Source organism: Bombina bombina, chromosome 4 (assembly GCF_027579735.1).
Source record: "Bombina bombina isolate aBomBom1 chromosome 4, aBomBom1.pri, whole genome shotgun sequence".
Classification (NCBI taxonomy): domain Eukaryota; kingdom Metazoa; phylum Chordata; class Amphibia; order Anura; family Bombinatoridae; genus Bombina; species Bombina bombina.
Window position 1 is genome coordinate 489321934 of NC_069502.1, and position 19885 is coordinate 489341818.

A 19885-nucleotide genomic window follows, 5' to 3' on the forward strand; every position below is an offset into this window, starting at 1 on the left:
GACCTCTTCTTGCCCCGCTTGGATGAAGACTTCTGCCGGTCTGGATGTCCTCTTCTGCCCCATCGAATGAAGACTTCGGCCCGGCTGGGTGAACACGACTCAAGGTAGGGAGATCTTCAGGGGGGTAGTGTTAGGTTTATTTAAGGGGGGTTTGGGTTAGAGTAGGGGTATGTGGGTGGTGGGTTGTAATGTGGGGGGGTATTTTGTTTTTTTTACAGGCAAAAGAGCTGTTTTCTTTGGGGCATGCCCGCAAAAGGCCCTTTTAAGGGCTGGTATGGTAATAGAGCTGTTAACTTTTGTAATTTAGTATAGGGTAGGGCATTTTTTTTATTTTGGGGGGCTTTGTTATTTTATTAGGGGGCTTAGATTAGCTGTAATTAGTATAAAATTGCCGGTCTGGATGTCCTCTTCTGCCCCATCTGATGAAGACTTCGGCACGGCTGGGTGAACACGATTCAATAGAGCTGTTAACTTTTGTAATTTAGTATAGGGTAGGGCATTTTTTTATTTTGGGGGGCTTTGTTATTTTATTAGGGGGCTTAGATTAGGTGTAATTAGTTTAAAATTCTTGTAATATTTTTTTATTTTTTGTAATTTAGTGTTTTTTTGTTTTTGTAATTTAGTGGGGGTTTTTTGTACTTTAGTTTAGTTTATTTAATTGTAGATAAGTGTAGGTACTTGTAGTTAATTTATTTAATGATAGTGTAGTGTTAGGTTTAATTGTAATTTAGGTTAGGATTTATTTTACAGGTAATTTTTTTAATTATTTTAACTAGGTAGCTATTAAATAGTCAATAACTATTTAATAGCTATTGTACCTAGTTAAAATAAATACAAAGTTGCCTTTAAAATAAATATAAATGCTAAAATAGCTACAATGTAACTATTAGTTATATTGCAGCTATATTAGGGTTTATTTTACAGGTAAGTATTTTGTTTTAAATAGGATTAATTTATTTAATTAATTTAATGATAGTGTAGTGTTAGGTGTAATTGTAATTTAGGTTAGGATTTATTTTACAGGTAAATTTGTATTTATTTTAGCTAGGTAGCTATTAAATAGTAATTAACTATTTAATAGCTATTGTACCTAGTTAAAATAAATACAAAGTTGCCTGTAAAATAAATATAAATCGTAAAATAGCTACAATGTAACTATTAGTTATAATGTAGGTAGCTTAGGGTTTATTTTACAGGTAAGTACTTAGTTTTAAATAGGATTAATTTATTTAACTATAGTAAATTTATTTAGTTTTATTTAAATTATATTTAAGTTAGGGGGTGTTAGGGTTAGGGTTAGACTTAGGTTTAGGGGTTAATAACCTTATTATAGTAGCGGCGACGTTGGGGGCGGGAGATTAGGGGTTAATAATTGTAGGTAGGTGGCGGCGATGTTAGGGAGGGCAGATTAGGGGTTAATAAAATGTATTATAGTGTTTGCGAGGTGGGAGTGCGGCGGTTTAGGGGTTAATACATTTATTATAGTGGCGGCGATTTCCAGTCGGCAGATTAGGGGTTAATACTTGTAGTTAGATTGCGGCGACGTTGGGGGGGCAGATTAGGGGTTAATAACTATAATTTTAGGTTGCGGCGATATCAGGTCGGCAGATTAGGGGTTAATACTTTTAGTTAGATTGCGGCGACATTGGGGGGGGCAGGTTAGGGGTTAATAACTATAATGTAGGGGTCGGAGATGTTAGGGACAGCAGATTAGGGGTTAATAGCTATAATGTAGGTGGCGGCGATATCCGGTCGGCAGATTAGGGGTTAATACTTGTAGTTAGATTGCGGCGACGTTGGGGGGGGGCAGATTAGGGGTTAATAACTATAATGTAGGGGTCGGCGATGTTAGGGACAGCAGATTAGGGGTTAATAGCTATAATGTAGGTGGCGGCGATATCCGGTCGGCAGATTAGGGGTTAATACTTTTAGTTAGATTGCGGCGACGTTGGGGGGGGGCAGATTAGGGGTTAATAACTATAATGTAGGGGTCGGCAGTGTTAGGGACAGCAGATTAGGGGTTGATAGCTATAATGTAGGCGGCGGCGATATCCGGTCGGCAGATTAGGGGTTAATACTTGTAGTTAGATTGCGGCGACGTTGGGGGGGGGCAGATTAGGGGTTAATAACTATAATGTAGGGGTCGGCGATGTTAGGGACAGCAGATTAGGGGTTAATAGCTATAATGTAGGTGGCGGCGATATCCGGTCTGCAGATTAGGGGTTAATAACCTTATTATAGTAGCGGCGACGTTGGGGGCGGGAGATTAGGGGTCAATAATTGTAGGTAGGTTGCAGCGATGTTAGGGAGGGCAGATTAGGGGTTAATAAAATGTATTATAGTGTTTGCGAGGTGGGAGTGCGGTGGTTTAGGGGTTAATACATTTATTATAGTGGCGGCGATTTCCGGTCGGCAGTTTAGGGGTTAATACTTGTAGTTAGATTGCGGCGACGTTGGGGGGGGCAGATTAGGGGTTAATAACTATAATTTTAGGTTGCGGCGATATCAGGTCGGCAGATTAGGGGTTAATACTTTTAGTTAGATTGCGGCGACGTTGGGGGGGGCAGGTTAGGGGTTAATAACTATAATGTAGGGGTCGGAGATGTTAGGGACAGCAGATTAGGGGTTAATAGCTATAATGTAGGTGGCGGCGATATCCGGTCGGCAGATTAGGGGTTAATACTTGTAGTTAGATTGCGGCGACGTTGGGGGGGGCAGATTAGGGGTTAATAACTATAATGTAGGGGTCGGCGATGTTAGGGACAGCAGATTAGGGGTTAATAGCTATAATGTAGGTGGCGGCGATATCCGGTCGGCAGATTAGGGGTTAATACTTGTAGTTAGATTGCGGCGACGTTGGGGGGGGCAGATTAGGGGTTAATAACTATAATGTAGGGGTCGGCGGTGTTAGGGACAGCAGATTAGGGGTTGATAGCTATAATGTAGGCGGTGGCGATATCCGGTCGGCAGATTAGGGGTTAATACTTGTAGTTAGATTGCGGCAACGTTGGGGGGGCAGATTAGGGGTTAATAACTATAATGTAGGGGTCGGCGATGTTAGGGACAGCAGATTAGGGGTTAATAGCTATAATGTAGGTGGCGGCGATATCCGGTCTGCAGATTAGGGGTTAATACTTGTAGTTAGATTGCGGCGGCGTTGGGGGGCAGATTAGGGGTTAATAACTATAATGTAGGGGTCGGCGATGTTAGGGACAGCAGATTAGGGGTTCATAGGGATAATGTAGGTTGCGGCGATATACCGTCGGCAGATTAGGGGTTAAATAATGTTATAGGGTTTGCGATGTGGGGGGCCTCGGTTTAGTGGTTCATAGGTAGTTTATGGGTGTTAGTGACTTAGTGTACTAAATGGGTGTACTAAAACATACCGAATTTCGGGACCGAATAGAACCGAATTCAGCCGAATTTATTCGAATCCGAATAAATCCGAAACGAATTTATTCGAATCCGAATAAATCCGAAACGAATTAATTCAAATTTTGACGAATTCGATTCGATCCGAACCGAAATTCGAAAAGTCCGAATCGATCCGAACCGAAAACTAACCGAATTTTTTAGACGTGCACATGTCTAGCCTGTAGTTGGTATTTGTGGTTCTGTACTCAGTTGGGCCTTAGGATGTGTGTCCATATTAGGGGTTGCTGAGGTGTCTACAGGCTTCAGATAGTTATTCACTGTGGAAAGTTTATATTCCTTGGTTAGTTTGGTGGATCTTCTATTTGGCATTACAAAGTTTATTAGCAGCCTGTCCCTTTGTGTGCCCAGATGTAGTGTCTTATTATGTTTTTTAAATATTTAGCCGCTTAAACCCAGGGTCTCTTTATTATCTGTAGTATGTGACCTCAGGTGTTGTTGCTTAGGTAGTGTAAGCAGGCTTTTGCCTATGTGTCAGGCTAGGCGTCCTTTTAATACTGAAAGAGTAGGCCCCAAAATAAGCCTTTTATGGGTAGATCTCTCAGGTCCTGTATTCAGTAAGGTGATCACTCTCCCTAAAGTTCTTGCCGTTTTTGCTATAGTAATATTTATTGATAATATACCCCTTTATACGCCTCAGTACTCACCGGGACTAGCTATCTCTAGGTGCCTGGTTGATAAATGCGGCCGCTCCGTTTCAGGACCCTCCTCCTCATTGTGTGTTCCGGGTGAGCCGTTTTCCTTGAGGGGATCGCTAGTAATTGCGCAGCTCGTACTTCACATAGGCCGCATACAGAGCCAGAATTATCCGTATGAGGAGCGTGTAGATGCAGCGATGTGCACTTCCCTGCGCGTTTACAGTTAATTTGTGGGCAGAGGGGACATTCCCCTAGCTGCTACTGCCCATATATTGTCAGTGCCATTAGATTATTAGCACATTTGATGCTGTTAGTCTTAGGGCTTCAGAGCTCTTCACCTACGCAGCTATATTCCAGTGTGGCTAGGCTCCGCCCCCCCATAAAATATATTTTTAAAATAGATATTTAAGTTATAATTGACAGTTGCATTATAATTATAGTATCACATAACTGCATGCATGTTATATAAAAACACAATTGTAACACTAATGTATTTTTTAACATGAATATAAATGTTAAAATATATATTTATATTTAAAATAAAAAACACAAGAAACAATAAATACATATTCATTTATATACAATAGTTAAAAGTCTATACATCATACTTAACAATGCAGAATATTTTAAAAATTGTAGATAAATGCACCATTAGCCCCTAAGCTGCCCTAACCTAATCGCCTAATCAACCCCCCATAGGTATGAGGGTGGTTAGACAATTAATGCCTAATAAATAGTAACCATCAATAATCACCTAATCAACCCTCATAAAGGTATTATGGGTGGTTAAGTAATTAAGGCCTAATAAATAGTAACCATCAATAATCACCTAATCAACCCTCTTACAGGTACGAGGGGTGGTTAGGTAATTAAGGTCTCATAAATGGTAACCATCAATAATCACCTAATCAACCTTCATACAGGTATGAGGGGTGGTTAGTTGATTAAGGCCTACAATTCCTAACTAATAATAATCACCTAATTAACCCTCATACAGGTATGAGGGGTAGTTAGTTAATCAAGACCTCATAAATGGTAACCATCAATATTCACCTAATCAACCCCCATACAGGTATAAGGAGTGGTTAGGTAATTAAGGCCTAATAAATGGCAAGCATAAATAATCACCTAATCAACCCCCATACAGGTATGGGGGAGGTTAGGTAATTAAGGCCTAATACCTGATAACTATCAATATTCACCTAATCAACCCTCATACAGGAATGGAGGGTGGTTAGTTGGTTAAAGCCTACAAATTCCCAAATAAATGTAATCACACAATCAACCCCCACACAGGTATGGGGGGAGAGATTAGAAGATTAAAGACTACAAAATCCTAAATAAATGTAATCACCCAATCAACTCCCATACAGGTATGAGGGGTGGTTAGGAGATTAAAGCTTACAAATTCCTAAATAAATGTAATCCGCCAGGCAACCCCCATAAAGGTATATGGGTGGTTAGGAGATTAAAGCCTACAAATTCCTAAATACATTTAATCAACCAATCAACCCCATACAGGTATGGTGGGTGGTTAGGAGATTAAAGCTTAGAAATTCCTAAATAAATGTAATCACCCAATCAAACAAATACATGTATGGTGAGTGGTTAGGATATTAAAGCCTACAAATTCCTAAATAAATTGAATCAACAAAACAACCTCCAAATAAGCCTCCGCCAAGATGGACCTTGAGGATGGATGAAGATGGGCCCTGCCATTGATGAAGACTACGGAGCGGAGGCAACAAAAGAGGCAGACAAAGTCCACCTCCATGAGTATGGACCCCCTGCACCTGGAACCATGGATGAAGATGGACCACAGCAGAGTCCCTATCAGATAACATTAACACGTGATTAGTTAGGGGTTTGTTTGTTTTTTTAGAATATTCTTTGTTATTTTTAAATTTAATTTTTATTTCTTAGCCTAGGTTTTTAAAGTTAGATTTGTTTTATTTTGGAGGCTGGGCTACTTTTAATGTAAGTGGGGTTTTTTGTAACTTTTTATTTTATTGGCAAAAAAGCTTAGGGAAATGCCCTCCAAAAGGCCCTTTAAAGGGCTATGGTAATTTATTTTAGGGTTAGGGTTTAGGTTTAGGCTTTTTTATTTTGTGAGGGCTTTTTTTATTTTATGGGGCATGTAGTTTAGTGTTAGGTATAATGTTTTTTTATAATGTAGTTTATAAGATTTTTTTAATTTGTATAACTTGAATAGTTTTTTTGTGTAACAGTGTGGTTAGTTCAGAGAGGGGTTAGATTTGTTTAACTTTTTTAACTTATATTTTTTAAACTTATTTTTTAATGGCGGCATATGGGGTTAATAGTTGGGTACTTAGGGTGGGCTAATGGCAGTTTAGGGGGTTTATAGTTAGTTTATTGTGGTGGGCATGTGGTGGTTTAGGGGTTAATAGCTTAAGACTTGCTGTGGGTTGATGGCAGTATTATGGGTTAATAGCTAGAAAATGTGGTGGGTTGATAGTGGCACAGGGGGTTAATAATTATCACTTGCAGTGGGTTGATGGTGGCATATGGGGATAATAGTTAGCACTTGTGGTGGGTTAATAGCAGCAAAGGAGGTTGTGTTGAGTTGATGGCGGCATAGGGAGTTGATAGCACTTGTGGTGGGTTGATGGTGTCATAGGGGTTAATTATTAGCACTTATGGTGGGTTGATGGCAGCATAGGGGTTAATAGTTGGCACTTGTGGTGGATTTATGGCATTATAGGGGTTAATAATTAGCACTTGCTGGCGTTTGATTGCAGCATAGGGGGTTAATAGTAAGCAATTACACTGGGTTGGTGGTGGCATTGGGGGTTAATAGTTAGAACTTGTGGTGGGTTAATAGCAGCAAAGGAGGTTGTGTTGAGTTGATGGCGGCATAGGGAGTTAATAGCACTTGTGGTGGGTTGATGGTGTCATAGGGGTTAATTATTAGCACTTATGGTGGACTGATGGCAGCATAGGGGTTAATAGTTGGCACTTGTGATGGGTTGATGGCAGCATAGGGGGTTAATAGTTAGAACTTGCGCTGGGGTGATGGCAGCATAGGCGGTTAATAGTTAACACTACGGTCAATTGATGGCGGCATAGGGAGATAATGGTTAGCACTTGCGGTGGGTTGATGGAGGCATAGAGGGTTAATATTTAGAACTTGAGGTGGGTTAATAGTGGTATAGTAGGTTCATAGTTAGAACTTGAAGTGGGTTCATGGTGACATAGGGGAATAATAGTTAGAACTTGCGGTGGGTTGATGGCGGCACAGGGGCTAATAGATAGAACTTGTGGTGGGTATATGGCAGTTTAGAGGTTAATAGTTAGCGATTTGCAGTGGGTATGTGGTGGTTTAGATGTTTATTAGTGTAGTGTTAGTTTGCGATCATCGGGTACTTCGGTTTATGGGTAATAGGAGTAATGATTAGGCAGACAGAAGTAATATTCCAAGTATTGTTTACTATACATTGCCAATATGGTCGGCGATGCTGCATGTTTCTTAAGCGAGCATCGCCGACCAGTGGCATGTATAGTAAGTGCCTTCGGCTATGTTGAAAGCTTGTAATATTTTGACAAGCTCGCTCAACATAGCCACGGATTGCCTTGAATATTGTGCCACCTCATAGCACTTTCAAAAATTTGGGGCCTAAGAGAACAAACGAAATTTGAAAAATAGAAGTAAATTGGAAAGTTGTTTAAATTGAATGCTCTATCTGAATCATGAGTTAATACTAGATTACTCTTTTCATTTAAAGTTTGTTTCCCTTGCAACTCATCATTCTTTTATTTGATTAACTTCTTGGGCTGGGGTTTGCAAACCTGTCCTGAGACCTTCCTAACATGCCACATTTTCAGGATAATTGAACTGGAGCACAAGTGAAATAATCAGCTGATTAGTAGATATGGTTATTAACCCTCTCTCACCCAAGGTAATGCTGAAAATCTGGCCTGTTAGGGAAGCCTGACGACAAATTTAAAAACCTCTGTTCTAGGAAATAAGGTTCTGTACACAAATAATATATTTCAACCAGCAGAGTCTCTATTTATTTATTTATTTTCTTTTATTATTACAGGCAATGCAAGTTTCAACAGTGTGTCATCACTGTAGCTAAACAGATAAAACAAAAGCCTGCATTATTGGGCACTACCTAAACAACAAATGATCATCTCTAATATCAGATGGCTTGTCTGATGCTTACACAAATGTCAGATGTAGCAAAAGGAAAATGACAAAGGACTTGTACAGTGTTAGTTTAGAACCTTTCTACAGCAGACAACTTATCTTCTTGCCTGCAGGGAGCTTATGAAGGTCCCCAGCTAACTCACATTGCAGGCTTTATAGCTGTTTGATCACACACCTGTGGGCAGCTTCTGACAAACTGAGCAGCTGTAAATCCTGGACTGGAACTTGCAGTAGACAAACTATTTTTTAAATAATCCTATTTCTCATATATCTGTCATCTAGTATGATATAATAGGCATGTATAGGTAAAAAGGGCATAAAACACATCATAATTACAGGAATATTCTGTAACCTTGTAATAAACTAGCATTACACCTTTTAAATTGACAAACTCCCCTCTTTTACACACACACTATTTGGAGGAGTCTTGTAAGACACAGCATGAGAACTAGCGCAGCAAATGGGGAAAGTTGCGCAGCGATGGGTAGCAAATATAAATATTTTTGTATATGCTTATATTAATATCAATATATATATAAACAGAATAGCACTCCAAAGGTCTTTCAAAGATAGTAGTCACTTTAATAGTGAACGTTTTCAGATCACAGGGGATCCGTCCTCAGACTTACAAAAGTACTACTATCTTTGAAAGACCTTTGGAGTGCTATTCTGTTTGTTCATATTACTTTTGTGATCAGCACCCAGGGCTTGTGTTGGTTGAAAATCTGGAGTGCACTTTGTTTAGTTTTTTTATATATATGTATATATATGTGTGTGTATTAATATGTCTATATACACACATTAACACATAAATATATATAAGAGCAGTTAAAAAAAGGGGATACCGGCACCCTCCAAATCAGTAAAATCACTTCTTTATTGAGTCACATTAAATAATAATAATAATAGTATAAAAAATGCAAACAAAGATGAAGCACAAGGTAAAAAGCTGACATCTGTCGCAAAGCATTTTCAACAATACCATAACAGCACACCTGCAAATTTGCAATATACAGTTATTCAAAAAGCCTCTTTGGGAATAAGAGGAGGAAACATAGAGAAAGCATTACTTAAATTAGAATGCAAATGGATCTACCGTTTAAATTGAGTAAAACCGTATGGCATGAACGATTTCAATAATTTCTTTGTATATTTATAATCTCTGCACATTAATTTATCGTTGTTTTTTTTGCTTCAATATCCCCTTTTTCAGCATATGCACACCCACACAGTTCACTTATTGATAAAATTATTATCACTTCACTGTATCATTCATACTTGATTATTTTAACTTCACTCCATCACTTACTCAGGTGACACTGTGATATTATTAAAAAATACTATTTATTCCGATCTATGTAATCTGTATTAAATCTTGTGAAACAGCATCTTAGATTCTTCATAAAGATCATCTCACATTATGCACTTATATTTATTTTCTTTCTAAGTTATTATCACTCATGATTTGGATGACTGATTTTTTATCTCTTTCATATTGTTAAATATGTCTAGATATTATACACAATGACAACCTCCACCTTAATAGTATTGCACTGTATGTATTTTTATTTTTATACTTAGTTTCCTAACGTAGCTATTTCTTTATATATTCTACATTAACCACTCACCTCACTTATGTATTTACAAGTAGTCACATTTGTCTTCACAATATTTTTTATTTATTTTATCACACTTGGTAAATTTTCAGTATGCCACTATGATTATTTTTATCTAAAGCGATATGCTACTCTTATCACAACAGTATTTGCATCTATACAATCCTATTTCCATAATATCACCTTTCCAAAATTAAAAGTATACTGATATAATGATTTCATCCATAATAACGTATTACTTTCAGTCTCATTATAAATCTGCTAATGCATAAAATATTTGTTTCTTTTACATCTAAGCAGAGACGGTTAGAGAGTTAATACAATCCTTCAATGAATTGAATCTAATTCATTATATCTGACATTCACACGTTTTTAGCTTACAATACATAATTCAGATCATAAGCACAATAAATATAATTATCTGCAATAATATTGCACTACATTTACTGGAATTGCAAGTATACACAATCCGTCAGTGTATAAAACATATATCCGTTCTGTATCTAACTCAGAATGACAGATGGTAAACATAATCATCCAATGAAATGAATCCAAATAACGTCATCTGACATTCACACTCCACCTGATGACACTGATATTGGCGTCTGGTATAAGACTGATTGTACATATTCTAGCAACAGCCGCATTTTGTTAAGGCTATTCTAGTACTCAGTAATAAATATATCAAGCATTAGTATTTTTGATACTAACTTATTATATTGATTACAATATATATAGATTTTTTCGAAACAATCTGTCAGTAGACATAATACCCGTCCGTTCGGGGCCAAGTAGTGAATAACATATCGTAAATATGATCATTCAATGAAGGGAATCTAGATGACGTTACTTAAAACTTACACGCCCCTTGATGACACAGATATTTACGTCAGGTACAAAACCCACTTTTTATATCCTATTACTGGCTTTCTCTCTTGAAGACTATTTCAGAAGCCAATCAGAAATCTGATCTGTAAAACAGGCGTGTCCAATCGCATTGTGAGGAGGGTCTTACAGACTTATAAATATTTTGCAATTGCGGCGGCCCGTAACCTCTCTGAGGAAGCATTTTTTGCGAAACGTGTGTCAGTGGTCCTCTGGGATATGCTTGGTCTTTCCCTTTTTTTAATTGCTCACTTATGTTGTCTTAAAATTGTTACTTATACTCTCATGTCCAGCGGTATACTTATAACAGTAAAATTAATTATAATCAGCCCTCGGATTGTAAGGGCTTAGTCTATATTTTTAATACTGCTGGCTAGATTATTATCAATACCAAGCCTTTTTTATAAGGAAGGTTAATAGAACAACCTAGGTTGATGTGTTTTTAAATTAGCTTAAGCTATTGTATGTGTGGTTTAATCCTATTACTGGCTGTCTCTCTTGAAGACTATTTCAGAAGCCAATCAGAAATCTGATCTGTAAAACAGGCGTGTCCAATCGCAATATGAGGAGGGTCTTACAGACTTATAAATATTTTGCAATTGCAGCGGCCCGCAACCCCTCTGAGGAAGTGTTTTTTGTGAAACGTGTGTCAGGGGTCTTCTGGGGTTAGCTTGGTCTTTCCCTTTTTTTAATTGCTCACCTATGTTGTCTTAAAATCGTTACTTAGACTCTCATGTCCAGCGGTATACTTATAACAGTAAAATTAATTATAATCAGCTCTCAGATTGTAAGGGCTTAGTCTATATTTTTAATACTGCTGGCTAGATTATTATCAATACCAACCCTTATTTATAAGGAAGGTTAATAGAACAACCTAGGTTGATGTGTTTTTAAATTAGCTTAAGCTATTGTATGTGTGGTTTAATTCTTTATATTTATGTTAATAAACTTTAGAGTATAAATGATTTCATTTTTCATTTCACTTGCTGTGTTATTTGCTCTCTGGGCTTAGTTAAAATTTAATAAACAGATTTGAGATATCTATCCAAAATTGTATAAGTTTTACAATTACTCTGTTAGTTGTACAAAAGGTACAACAGTCAGAGCACACAGAGCATGTTTACATTATACTATTAAATGGATTGAAAATCCTGCTGTGCCTGCTGTGTGAAGTTTCTGGGGAGTACGGATGCCGTCCGTTGGATTCATCACTTTGGTTGGATATATGTATATATATAGATATATATATTAATATATATATATATATATATATATATATATATATATATATATATATATATATATATATATGTGTGTAAAAAAGAAAGAGATATGAATTGGGGGCAGCAGTCCCCAATTCACACTATAGCGCAATTATACAGATATAATGCCACCCTGAAATTACAACAGGACCCCTATATACTTCGCACTAGCTGAGGGTACCTAGCAGCCTAGTCCCAAAGAAAAGGAAGCGTCCCTTAACACTTCCAATACACTACACATAAAACAAAGAATATGAGATGGCGCAAGAGATCAGCTAGTATATATACATATAAATATTAGATGTTATATCATAAAAAGTGCCAGAAAGGAGGAGGATAATCCCCTAACAATGTAACTCTAAGCACTATAGTATAAAGAATCTATTTCAAGAAAATATATATATACAAAGAAAAAATAAATGGAGATAAAAATAAGTTAAACAAAATCCTAAAAACAAGTAGGTGTCACAGTTCCAGATGTATAGAAGTCAGAATAAGTGTGTATATATATGAGACTCCACACATATATATAAGCAATGCACAAAATCAGCAGTTCTTCATCGCTGTTTCCCCTAATGGATGTGCACTTACTTCTAGAACCCTCAATCAGATGAGGTAAGGATGTAGCAAAATTCACCAATGGGCTAGGCGCCTCTTGTAGTATGGATCAGGCTTGTAGTAGATCCCTGGTCATATGCTGAATCTTGTCACAGAAATTATAGCCAAGCTCCGTGTGGATTTTCCAAGGTCCAGTGCTTTATGTGTGGACAGAAGACTCTCAGCTCCGGTAACCATATAAATGGAAAAAAACAGAAAAACAGAGCATAGTGTGATACCGTTTAATAATAAAGTTAAAAAGCACAACATACGATTTTTCACTCACATTTAAAATCCTCAATATATGAGGTATGAATACAGCATATAAAAATAAATCCACAGCTTTCAAGATAGTAGAGCAACAACACCCCAGTATACCCAGTTCAATCCTGGGGATAGAAAGCACTACTCGGTCCAAAAAACCACAAGAGGATACAGTCTATCTTAAAATATTCCTTACGCGTTTCAAAGGGTTTAAAACAGTATTTCCCTTCTTCATCCTTACCTCATCTGATTGAGGGTTCTAGAAGTAAGTGCACATCCATTAGGGGAAACAGCGATGAAGAACTGCTGATTTTGTGCATTGCTTATATATATGTGTGGAGTATCATATATATACACACTTATTCTGACTTCTATACATCTGGAACTGTGACACCTACTTGTTTTTAGGATTTTGTTTAACTTATTTTTATCTCCATTTATTTTTTCTTTGTATATATATATATATATATTTTCTTGAAATTGATTCTTTATACTATAGTGCTTAGAGTTACATTGTTAGGGGATTATCCCCCTCCTTTCTGGCACTTTTTATGATATAACATCTAATATTTATATGTATATATACTAGCTGATCTCTTGCGCCATCTCATATTCTTTGTTTTATATATATATATATATATATATATATATATATATATATATATATATATATATATATATATATATATATATATATATATATATGTGTGTGTGTGTGTGTGTTAATATGCCTATATACACATATTAACACATATATATATATATATATATACAAGTAATCATCCAGTACTTGGATAGCAGCACCAAAGAGTTCTTTGTTGAGTGCACGTATGGCTGAGTAACACTGCTTTACTTCATATCCACATGTAAATCACAAATAGCCATTAGCACTATAATACTATAATCTTCTAAAAAACTTTATTGGAACAATCTGTCAGTGACGTTTCAAAGTATTACCCTCTTAATCATGCTAGTAAAGTGATCATTTCATTACATTTAAATACTCTCTCAATGGCGCCAAACTGACCTCTCAGGGACCTAAGATCGCCATCTAGTGGCTATATAGTACTTACACCATTTAAAAACAGTTTTTTAAGTAACAATATTCAAATTAAAAACATAGGGATAACATAACATTTGTAACACTTGTATCAATATATAACTTTTCTTGTTCATATATGCCTTATGTGAATTACAATGTTGCAGTCAATTTAATTAGTTTTTAACATGTGTAATATTACAGAGCATTATTAATGTTGAATATTAAATATTAAACATTAGATATAAGATATTACAGCTGTAAACCTTGAAATTTAGTGGAATAGTTAATAATTCTATTTGTTATTTAAGTTATTTCAAATAGGGACAGACTATCGAAAACATGATAGGTCAAAATCCCTATTTAAACCTCTTGCGATTAATGTGTCAAAGTGGTGTATCCACCACATTTCATGCTGTTTTAACAATGTTTCTCTATTTCCTCCATTGCTTTGAAAATTAATGTGCTCAATTACTTGCCACCTAAGCTGGCTGATTGCATGACCCTATTCAATAAGATGTTTTGACAAGGGAGCATCCAAATTCTTTCTTCTGATGTTTGATTTGTGTTGGCTAAGTCTTTCTCTTATTAATTGTGTGATCTCCCCCAAGTAAATTAAAGAGCACGGACACTTGATTAAATAAATGACATAGCTACTATTACATGTGTGGTACCCTTTAATATTATATTCCTTCCCATTGTGAGGATGATAGAAGCTCTTGCCCTTTATCATAGAGTTGCAGCTGGCACAATTTAGGCAAGGAAAGCAACCCTTGTTTTTATCCCCAATATATGTCTGCTTTATTAATCTGGCCGAACCCACATAAGATCTAACTAATTGGTCTCTGATGTTGCTAACCCTTCTAAAGGCCATCAAAGGTGTTTCCTTAAATTCTTCTATTGAGGGATTGCAATCTCTTAATACGTGCCAATTTCTTTTAATAACTTTGCTAATATCCTCACTGTAAGGATTATATTGTGACACAAAAACCAATTTGTTGGTTTTCTTTCCTCCTAATTGATGTTTTCTAATCTCAGGATGTTCTACTTCCCTAATTTTCTCCTCCACTAACTCTCGTGGGTAACCCCTAGTAATACATTTATTAGCCATTTCATTTAATCTTTTTTTACAAAGTGAATCATTGTTAACTATTCTTTTTACTCTAACTAGCTGGCTTTTAGGAAGTGATTCAATGAGTCTCTTAGGGTGAAAACTTTTAAAGTGTAACAGTGTATTTTTGTCTGTTTCCTTTGTATATAGGTCTACATTAAGGACATTATTTCCCTTTGACAGACTTGTATCCAAAAAGGTGACTGATTGTTCACTATAGTTTACCGTAAACTGAAGCCCTTTTACCATAGAGTTCAATTCATTAACAAAATCCAAGAGGCTCTTAACATTGCCCCACCATACGCCAAAAACATCATCTATATATCGCCACCAGATGGCGCCATATCTCTTATAGAGTTCACTTTCATATACATTGCGTTCTTCAAATTCACTCATGTACAAATTTGAATATGATGGGGCAACGTTTGAGCCCATGGCTGTTCCCTTCTTCTGTCTAAACCACTGATCCTGAAACAGGAAAAAATTCCAAAATAAAATCAATCTGAATAAATCTTCTAGAAATTGACACTGTGGTATAGAGTACCTGCTATTCACCATGAAAGTCTTTATAATCACCTCTATTCCATCCATGTTTTATCGACATATAGAGACTTTTTACATCCATGGTGAACAGCAGGTACCTATCTGTAGGAAATTACAATGTTTTAATTTTCATAAGGAAATGTCCTTTATCTTTGATGTAACTTGTCATGTTGGCAACCTCTGGCGGTAGTAGTCTACCTAAATACTTAGATATGTTTGTAAAAACAGACTCAACACAGGCCACTATGGGCCTCCCTGGTGGTCTAATGGGATCCTTATGGATTTTGGGCACTGTATAAAAGATTGGATTTTTCGGATTTTCTACATACAAATATTGTGCAAGTTTTTCATCAATTATACCCTGTGTTAGTGCCTTATCCAATAAATATTTGATTTCCATTTGTATCATCTTAATGGGGTTACCACTTATTTTTTGATATGTGTCAATATCGTTAAGTTGTTCATTAATCTCTACAATGTAATATTTTTTATCCAAAATAACTGTGGCACCGCCTTTATCTGCCCCCTTAAGTATGATGTCTTTGTTGTTTTTTAAAGTTTTTAAAGCCTGATGATCTTTAGATGTAAAATGTATTTGTTTTTTATTACTAAACTAAACCAAACCTTGAGTTTGATATTTCGATAGAATTTTTGTAAGTCTTTACATAATTAAAAAAAAAATCAATGTCCTTAAAGGGGCAAAAAGATAAACCCTTATTAAAAATGTTCAGTTCATTATTCGTTGGTACATAGGAGGATATATTTACCACTGTGTTGTTAGTTGTAGCTATTTCTTCCGCTGTTCTTGCTGGGACTTCCTTGTGGCTCCTACTTGTATATCAGAGCCCTTGTTTTTCTTCTTGTTGCTTGCTCTTGGGGCGTTTCCGACCTCCTCAGTGGTATCGCTGTCCCCGCTCGCTGTATCTAAAAGGATATCCTCATTGCCGGACTGATCAGAACTTGATGTCCCATGTGAATCACGCAACTTCCATTTTCCATTTTGATTGGTTCTTCGATTCTGAAACCTCCTGCTGTGACGGTTACCATGGTAATTAGGCTTCCATTTGTAAACATTGCCTAAGCGGTAGTCGTCTTCATCGCAGAGGAACTTCACTCTTTTGATCTCTTTGATCACTTTTTGCTCCTCCTTGATTTTCTCGGCAATTTTGTTATCCAGTTACTCAAAATCTTTAGTTATCATGGAGGTGAGTAAATATATTTATTCATAAGCTCGGTCTGTACCTCTGATTCATGTAGCAGAGCCTCAACAGTACAAACAATCAAATCATACGAGCATTTGTTGATGATTGATTCAAATTTATCGCAGTAGCTTTTGTTATCTTGGAGCAATGTGGGGACTGTGCTCATTCGTAGTCCCTTCGGTTTTCTCCTAACTCTGTGGTATTCTGATAGGGTAGACATGTGCAACTCCCACTTCATTAATTTCATTTTGACCGCCTCATAATCTTTGGCTATTGTATGAGAGGGTGCCGTTTTGAGAAATTCTCGGGAGCCCTTGGTCAATGCCGTAATCCTGGCTGCATCAAATTCACTGTAGGCAAATACCTTGCTTCCATCTGTTATGATAATGTTATCCCGATTGGGTTCCATGTTGTATAAAGATTCCCAGTGTGCACGTACCCTGCAGTGAAATAGTAATGTAATAGTCCAGTACTGGGATAGCAGCACCAAAGGGTTCTTTGTTGAGTGCACGTATGGCTGAGTAACACTACTTTACTCCATATCCACATGTAAATCACAAATAGCCATCAGCACTATAATCTTCTAAAAAACTTTATCGGAACAATCTGTCAGCCACGTTTCGAGGTATTACCTTCTTAATCATGCTAGTAAAGTGATCATTTCATTACATTTAAATACTCTCTCAATGGCACCAAACTGACCTCTCAGGGACCTAAGGTCACCATCTAGTGGCTATACAGTACCTACACCATTTAAAAACAGTTTTTTTAAGTAACAATATTCAAAATAAAAACATAGGGATAACATAACATTTGTAACACTTGTATCAATATATAACTTTTCTTGGTCATATATGCCTTATGTGAATTACAATGTATCAGTCAATTTAATTAGTTTTTAACTTGTGTTATATTACAGAGCATTATTAAATGTTGAATATTAAATATTAAACATTAGATATAAGATATTACAGTTGTAAACCTTGGAATTTAGTGGAATAGTTAATAATTCTATTTAAGTTATTTAAGTTATTTCAAATAGGGACAGACTATCGAAAACATGATAGGTCAAAATCCCTATTTAAACTTCTTGGGATTAATGTGTCAAAGTGGTGTATCCACCACATTTCACGCTGTTTTAACAATGTTTCTCTATTTCCTCCATTGCGTTGAAAATTAATGTGCTCAATGACTTGCCACCTAAGCTGGCTGATTGCATGACCCTGTCAAAAAAATGTTTTGACAAGGGAGCATCCAAATTCTTTCTTCTGATGTTTGATTTGTGTTGGCTAAGTCTTTCTCTTATGAAATGTGGTGGATACATTACTTTGACACATTAATCCCAAGAGGTTTAAATAGGGATTTTGACCTATCATGTTTTTGATAGTCTGTCCCTATTTATAATAACTTAAATAACTTAAATAGAATTATTAACTATTCCACTAAATTCCAAGGTTTACAACTGTAATATCTTATATCTAATGTTTAATATTTAATATTCAACATAATGCTCTGTAATATTATGCAAGTTAAAAACTAATTAAATTGACTGCTACATCGTAATTCACATAAGGCATATATGAACAAGAAAAGTTATATATTGATACAAGTGTTACAAATGTTATGTTATCCCTATGTTTTTAATTTGAATATTGTTACTTAAAAAAACTGTTTTTAAATGGTGTAGGTATTATATAGCCACTAGATGGCGACCTTAGGTTCCTGAGAGGTCAGTTTGGCGCCTTTGAGAGAGTATTTAAATGTAATGAAATGATCACTTTACTAGCATGATTAAAAGGGTAATACCTCGAAACGTCGCTGACAGATTGTTCCAATAAAGTTTTTTTAGAAGATTATAGTGCTGATGGCTATTTGTGATTTACATGTGGATATGGAGTAAAGCAGTGTTACTCAGCCATACGTGCACTCAACAAAGAAGCCTTTGGTGCTGCTATCCCAGTACTGGACTATTACATTACTATTTCACTGCAGGGTACGTGCACACTGGGAATCTTTATACAACATGGAACCCAACTGGGATAACATTATCATAACAGATGGAAGCAAGGTATTTGACTACAGTGAATTTGATGCAGCCAGGATTACGGCATTGACCAACGGCTCCCGAGAATTTCTCAGAACGGCACCCTCTGCTACAATAGCCAAAGATTATGAGGCAGTCAAAATTAAATTAATGAAGTTGGAGTTGCACATGTCTACCTCTCAGAATACCACAGAGTTAGGAGAATACCAAGGGGACTACGAATGAGCACAGTCCCCACATTGCTCAAAGATAACAAAAGCTACTGCGATAAATTTGAATCAATCATCAACAAATGCTCGTATGATTTGATTGTTTGTACTGTTGAGGCTCTGCTACATGAATCGGAGGTACAGACTGAGCTTATGAATAAATATAAAGCTGATTTACCCACCTCCATGACAACTGAAGATTTTGAGGAACTGGATAACAAAATCGCCGACAAAATCAAGGAAGAGCAGAAAGTGATCAAAGAGATCAACAGAGTGAAGTTCCTCCGCGATGAAGACGACTACCGCTTAGGCAATGTTTACAAATGGAAGCCTAATTACCATGGTAACCGTCACAGCAGGAGGTTTCAGAATCGAAGAACCAATCAAAATGGAAACCGGAAGTTGCGTGATTCACACGGGACATCAAGTTCTGATCAGTCCGGCAATGAGGATATCCCTTTAGATACAGCGAGCGGACACAGCGATACCGCCGAGGAGGTCAGAAACACCCCAAGAGCAAGCAACAAGAAGAAAAACAAGGGCTCCAATACACAAGTAGGAGCCACAAGGAAGTCACAGCGAGAACAGCGGAAGAAATAGCTACAACTAACAACACGGTGGTAAATACATCCTCCTATGTACCAACGAATAATGAACTGAACATTCTTAAGGGTTTATCTTTTTGCCCCTTTAAGGACATTGATTTTTTTTTGAATTATGTAAAGATTCTATCGGAATATCAAACTCAAGGTTTGGTTTAGTGGACAAAAAGATATGTGTACATCTAATAGTATTAAAAATGCAAGTGAAAATCAAACAGCAGCATTGACACTTAATAATTTGGGGTTGAATAGGAAAAGCACATTTAATCC